Here is a 7,371-nt window from a genome sequence, read left to right as displayed (position 1 = left end):
AGCTTGTTAACCCATTTTGAGTTGCTTTCCTTTAACAAAGCAGATCCAAGAACCTGTGGTAGCTGCAAACCCTGAGGACGCTTGGGGTGCTTGCTGCTACACAGGGTTCTGTTGCTTTGTCCATACTTGAATCCAGGTCATAGTCCTGGGTGGCAGTCTCAGGATGAGGAGGAGCACTATCACACCAGATCTTAAAGCCACAACGAAGGAGGACCTTCCTCACAGTTCCAGGGCAGGAAAAAAGTTCTTATCATCACTCAGACTACAGCACAGACCAAGAGAGTAGCAAACACCTTTCCTTAGATCATACCACCCAGGAAGAACTGAAAACTGACAGGTCCCTACAATTATCTCTTAAAACAGCTGCATAAAACTCTGAACCTTGAAAAAGTATATCTTTCACCCTGCAATCCACCTACTTTAACAAACAGTTAAAATTCAAGTAAAAGGCTGGAAAAATGAGCAAATAATAGAAAAAAAAATTCTGACCGTAAGTGGTTACTTTGGTGACAAGGAAGGTCAAAACACACACTCAGAAGACTATAACAAAGTTAGTGCTCCTATATCCAAAGCCTCCAAGAAAAGTATGAATTGGTCTCAGACCATGGAAGATCTCAAAAAGTATTTTGAAAACCAATAAAGAGAAGTAGAGGAAAAATTGAGAAGAGAAATGAGAGTAATGCAAGAAAATCATCAAAAATAAGTCAACAGCTTGGTAACGGAGAAAAAAAGAATTCTGAAGAAAATGATGGCTTAAAAATAGACTATGCAAAATGGTAAAAAGAAGTACAAAAAGCCAATGAAGAGAAGAATGCCTTAAAAAACAGACTTGGCCAAAAGGAAAAAGAAGTGCAAAAATTCACTGAAGGAAAAAAAAAACAGTCTTAAAAAGTAAAATCAGGCAAATGGAAAAGGAGATACAAACACTCAATGAACAAAATAATTCCTTAAAAATTAGGATGGGGCAAATGGAATCTAATGACTTTATGAGAAATAAAAAAAACAATAAAACAAAACCAAAATAATGAAAAAAATTGAAGACAATGTGAAATATCTCATTTGTAAAAACAACTAGGGGCAGTGAGTAAGAGTGCTGGCCCCAGAATGGGGAAGACCAAGGATTGGTTCCGGCCTCAGATACTTAACACCCACACAAAAAAATAACTGGCCTTGTAACCTTGGGCAAGGTACTTAACCCCAATATCTTTAAAAAAAAGAAAAAAACAACTCATCAGGAAAATAAAACTAGGAGAGAAATTAAAATATATATATCAGACTACCTGAAAGCTATGCTTAAAAAGAGAACCTAGACATCTTTCACCTGTAAAATCCCAAAATGAAAACAGCCAGGAATATTATAGAAAAACTTCAGAGTTCCCAGGTCAAGGAGAAAATATTGCAAGCAATCTGAAAGGAACAATTCAAATATCAAGGATTGATAGTCATGAAACACAAGATTTAGCAGCTTCTTTATTAAAGGATCAGATTGATTGGAATATGATATTCTGGAGGGCAAAGGAGCTAGGATCACAATCAAGAACCACATACTGAGCAAAACTGAGTATAATCCATCAGGGGAAAATTAATATTCAATGAAATAAAAGACTTTCAAGCATTCTTCATGAAATGACTAGAGCAGACTTTCAAATAAAAGACTCAAGAGAAGCACAAAAAGGTAAACAGGAAAGAGAAATCAACAATTCAAATATCAAGGATTGATAGTCATGAAACACAAGATTTAGCAGCTTCTTTATTAAAGGATCAGACTGATTGGAATATGATATTCTGGAGGGCAAAGGAGCTAGGATCACAATCAAGAACCACATACCGAGCAAAACTGAGTATAATCCATCAGGGGAAAATTAATATTCAATGAAATAAAAGACTTTCAAGCATTCTTCATGAAATGACTAGAGCAGACTTTCAAATAAAAGACTCAAGAGAAGCACAAAAAGGTAAACAGGAAAGAGAAATCATAAGGGACTTAAGGTTAAACTGTTTATATTCCTACATGAGAAAATAATATTTGTAACTCACAAGAATTTTCTCATTATTAAGGCAGTTAGAATGAGTATATATGGACAAAGGACAGAGGTGAAAGTTGTAAATTAAGGGATGAAATCTAAAAAAAAAGTGGCAAAATTTGGAGGAGATATGGGGAAAAAACTAAATATTAATGCATGGATAGTGGAATTATGAATTGATTCAATCATTCTGTAGAACACCTAGGAACTATGATGAAAGTGCTATAAAACCGTGTGTGCCCTTTGACCTAGGGAGACAAAAAGAATAGGACCTATGTGTACAAAAATATTTATGGCAGCTTTTTTCTGGTGGCAAAGAATTGGATATTGTGGGATGCCCATCAATTGGGGAATGGCTGAGCAAATTGTTTCATGTGATTATTATGGCAAACTATTTTGCTATGAGAAATGATAATCAGGATGCTCTCAGAAAAACCTGGATTGACTTACATGAGCTGATATAAAACAGAATGAATTGGATACACTGTAACAGTGATGTTATAAGACAATCATTTCTGAATGACAGTTATTCTTAGCAATACAATTATCCAAGATAAATCTGAAGGACTTATGATGAAAAATGCTGTCTATCCTCAAAGAAAGAACTGATGTTTCCTGAATACAGATTGAAGTATTGTAAAAACAATCTCAAAATTCTAAGATTTACTGTTAATAAGATAATATTACCAATGCTTTCAGAAAGTAAAATTTCTCACCCCCTTTTTTAAGCAATTGGGGTTAAGTAACTTGCTCAAGGTTACATGGCCAGTTATTTCTGGGTTTGGTGCTAAGTATAAGAGCCCGGTTTTGATCCCAGGTCATCCCAACTCTGGGGCTGGTGCTCTTACTCACTGAGCCACTTGGCTGCCCCTAAGCAATTGGGGTTAAGTAACTTGCTCAAGGTTAGACGGCCAGGTGTTTCTGGGTGGGTGCTAAGTGTCTGAGCCCAGATTCAATCCCAGGTCATCCTGACTCTGGGGCTGGTGCTCTTACTCACTGTGCTAACTGGCTTCCCCTCTTGCCCTTTTCTATAGCGTGAATTGTTTCATGTGAAATATTCAGAGTTAAACACTACTGTTTGCTTTTTTATATCAATCCATTCTTTCTAGAAATGCATATTAAATTCTAGCTATGGTATAAAGCACCATGCCAAAGTATCTGGAGAGAATGATAATGATGATGACATATGCATGTTCAATGACTTGGCCATCTAACACTAAAGATAAGTTACATCTGCAAGTTACTATCATGACTCCCTGTGCCTTCTTGTTGACCATTGCTTTCCCAGAGCTTCCCACTGAAAGAAGACTTCAATTTTCAAAGTAAAATAGTAAGCAGGATCATCTGATAAAAAAGGTTAGATGTGGGAAAAAATTATTTGAGATATTTGGAAATGTTGAGGTAGAAAGCATGTAAAAGTATCAGGGGGAAGATATATTTTAAAAAAAAAGAAGTTGCAGAGTGATAAAGGGATAGAGAAGGTTTTTAAAAGGCCATGAGGATCAAAGAATAGGATAGCTCTTCTGCCTGGACCACGTTCAGAAAGTGTGAATGGAGATGGTCAGGTATGTAATGTTTCCTGGAAAGGGTTAGGCTTCCATGAATTTCAGAAGGTGTGTTTGTGTGTGTGTGTGTGTGTGTGACATTATAAAAATCTACATTGAAGGGGAGTTTTTTAACTATAAGTAGTGTTTTTTTAGGGAGCACAATGGAGGTAATGGAAGAAGGAAGTGAAGGGGTGAAGGGGTGTGGAGCTGGAAAAGGTGAGTACCCAGGATGTAGGGAAACAGAAACAGGAGAAACACTGTCACACGCCCAATGCTCATTAAACAAGTCTCGAACAACAGGGAATAAAGGAGAAGAAAGTATGAGTAAAGCTTTGTCATCCCCTCACTCCCATCACCATTATGATGACCCAGACTGCAAAATGTATTGGGAAATATCATTGTGATAAGAGCCTTCCTTTCTGGATTCAATGTATGAGGACAATTTGTGGCTATGCTTGAGAGAGTCAAGTGGAAAAATGGGACCCACTATATTTTGAAACCAAGTAAGTAAATAATGTGAGAACTTCTAGTACAATGACCACTAACAGACTTATTTCTAAAATAAATTCCCTTTAGTGAAACCCAAATCACTTCACAGAGACAACTATCAACTCTACTAACACATAATGTTAGTCTTTTCTAAAGTAATTAAGAGCTTTCCTCTAAAGAGTTGTTATTTCTCACAAAGGGGGACTAAGGTTTTACCTAAAATGTCTTCCTTGGGTGGAGCCAAGATGGTGGAGTAGAAACAGGACTCCGGCTTCCACCTCCTCCAATATATATATATGACTCTAAACAAACTTTGGAGCTACAGAACCCACAAGTGACAGAGAGAAACAAATCTCCCGCTGAAGAAAGCCCAGAAGGAAGTCAGAAAGGTCCATCGCAGCACACTGGGAGTCAAGCACAGTTCCAAATCAGCAGAAATTTTAGCCCTAGGCCTGCCCCAACCAGCCACAGCTAGAGCAGATTTCACAAGAGTGAATCACCAGCAGCTGTAGCAGTTTCCAGACTTCTCAATCCAAAAATGGCAAAGACAAAGTAAAAGGTCAGTGAGGAACTTTGTTGGGAAGATGGGAAGCGAGGTGTGACTGCACCTTGAGAAGCAGAACAGGCAGAGTGGGTGCAGCTGTTGTCACATGGATGTTTCTGGAGCTCCTGGTCTGCAGATTGTTGAGGAACCAAGCAACCATTAATAGGGTAATCTCTCTTGCTTTAACCTGCTTGGATCCAGATCATGGTCTTGGGTGGTGGTACTGGGTTGTGTTACCAGTGAAGCACACAGCATGTGGGGGCTATAGAGAGGGTGCCCATCTAAAAGCTCTGGCAGCTGCTAAAACCCCAGGATTTGGAACATAACTCTCTCCATTTTGGAAGCAGAGTTCTACCATGGCAAAGAGCTCAAAAGCCAAGTAATTGGCTATCAATATCAACAAGCCATGGAAGCACAAAGAGATAACAGAATCATTTTAGGAAGACAAAAAGGATCAAGGCATGGAGCAGGAGGAAGACAATGAAGTCAGAACTCCTGCATCAAAAGTCTCCAAGGAAAATATGAATAGGTTACAGGCCATAGAGGAGCTCAAGAAAGATTTTGAAAATCAAGTAAGAGAAGTTGAGGAAAAATTGGGAAAAAAAAATGAGAATGATGCAAAATAATAATGAAAAGTGAGTGAACAATGGGCTAAAGGAGACCCCCAAAAAAATACTGAAGAAAATAACACCTTAATAAATTGACTAATTCAAATGGCAAAAGAGTCCCCAAAGGGGGGTGGAGTCAAGATGGCAGAGTAGAAACAGGACTTCCATGGGACTCCGGCTTCCACCTGCCCCAATTCATGTAAAAGGGGACTCTGAACAAACTTTGGAGCTACAGAACACACAAAACAACACAAAGAAGTTAACCTCCTGCTGAGGACAGCCCAGCAGGCTCGCAGGAATCGGACAGCACAGCACTCTGGGAGCTGAGCATAGCCCTATGCCAAGGTTTTTGCCTCAGGGCAGCCCTGACCAGCAGCTGGCAGGAGAGACTCCAGATCACTAGCAGCTAAGGCGGTTTCCAGAATTATCAACAAATAGATATGAAGGACAAAGCAAGAGTTCAGTGCAGTGTGGACTTTGGGATTCAGTACTTGGAAGGCCTCTTTCCCCAGAGGGAGAAGCCACTGAGGAGCCATGGCCCTGCAGGCACCCCCACATGGCAGCTTCAGCTCCTGCCCTGCAGAGTGTAGGGAGACCAAGCAACTAGTTGGAGGAGTAATCTCTCTTGCTTTAGCCTGCTTGGATCTGGATTGCTGTGTAGGGTGGAGGTCCTGGGGTGTGTGAACAGCCTGGCAGAGTGTTGTGGAGGCTTCAGAGAGGGCACCCAACTAATACCTTCAGCAACAGAGAAAACCACAACGTATGGTACAAAGCTCCCCTTTCTGGTGGCAGAGTCCTACTGTGGCAAAAAGCCCAGAGTGGTGACATGAGCAGGCAAAGGAAACAAAATAGAGTACCCCAACTCTACACTCCTATTTTCGTAACAAAAAGAATCAAAGCATGGAACAGAGGAATACAGTGAAGTCAGAACTCCTGCACCAAAGCTTCCAAGAAAAATACGAGCTGGTTATAGGACATAGAGGACCTTAAGAAGGATTTTGAAAATCAAATAAGAAAATTGGAGGAAAATTTGGGAAGACAAATAAGAATGATCCAAGAAAATTATGAAATGAGAGTCAACAGCCTGACTGAGGAAAATAACACCTTAAAAAAATACTGACTCAAATGGCAAAAGAGGCTCAAAGGCAATGAGGAGAAGAATGCCTTAAAAAGCCAAATTTGCCAGATGGAAAAAGAATCTCAAAAGCTCACTGAAGAGAATCATTCCTTCAAAATTAGAATGGAGCAAAAGGAAGCTAGTGACCTTATGAGAAATCAAGATGCTGTTAAACAGATCCAAACAAATGAAAGAATAGAAGGCAATGTGAAATATCTCATTGAAAAAAATCACTGACCTGGAAAATAGATCCAGGAGAGATAATTTAAAAATTATTGGACTACTTGAAAGCCATGATCAAAGTAAGAACCTAGAAATCATCTTTCAAGAAATTCTCAAGGAAAACTGCCCTGATGTTTTAGAACCAGAAGGCAACATAGAGCTTGAAACAATCCACCAATCACCTCCTGAAAAAGATCCGAAAAAGAAAACTTCTAGGAATATTATAGCCAGGTTCCAAAATTCCCAGATCAAGGAGAGAATTTTACAAACAGCCAGGAGGAAATAATTTGGATATTGTGGAAACACAATCAGGATAGCACAGGATCAGGCAGCTTCTACACTGAGGGCTTGAAGGGTATGATATTCCAGAGGGTAAAGGAGCTGGGATTAAATCAAGAATCACCCCCGCCCAGCAAAACCGAGTATCACGTTTCAGGGGAAAATAAGGTCATTTAGTGGAATAGAGGACTTTCAAGCATTTTTGATGAAAAAACCAGAGTTGAATAGAAAATTTGAAATTCTGATACAAGAAGTAAGAGAAGCTTGAGAAGGTAAACAGGGAAAATAAATCATAAGGAACTTATCAAATTTGAACTATTTATATTCCTACATGGAAAAATGATCATGATAACTGATGAAACTTCTCAGTATGAAAATAGTTGAATGAATATAAATATATATATATATATATGTGTGTGTGTGTGTGTGGTGTGTGTGTTTGTGTGTGTGTGTGTATGTCTGTATAGGAGGCTATATGGGCATATGAATACATATGTGAATGTTAGTATATATGTTTACAGGTATACATAGATAGAGTTCA

Source organism: Petaurus breviceps, unplaced genomic scaffold, assembly GCF_028583685.1.
Source record: "Petaurus breviceps papuanus isolate PSGF00001 unplaced genomic scaffold, PetGlider_PUasm1.0 47, whole genome shotgun sequence".
Classification (NCBI taxonomy): Eukaryota; Metazoa; Chordata; class Mammalia; order Diprotodontia; family Petauridae; genus Petaurus; species Petaurus breviceps.
Note: the sequence above shows the minus strand (reverse complement) of the source record.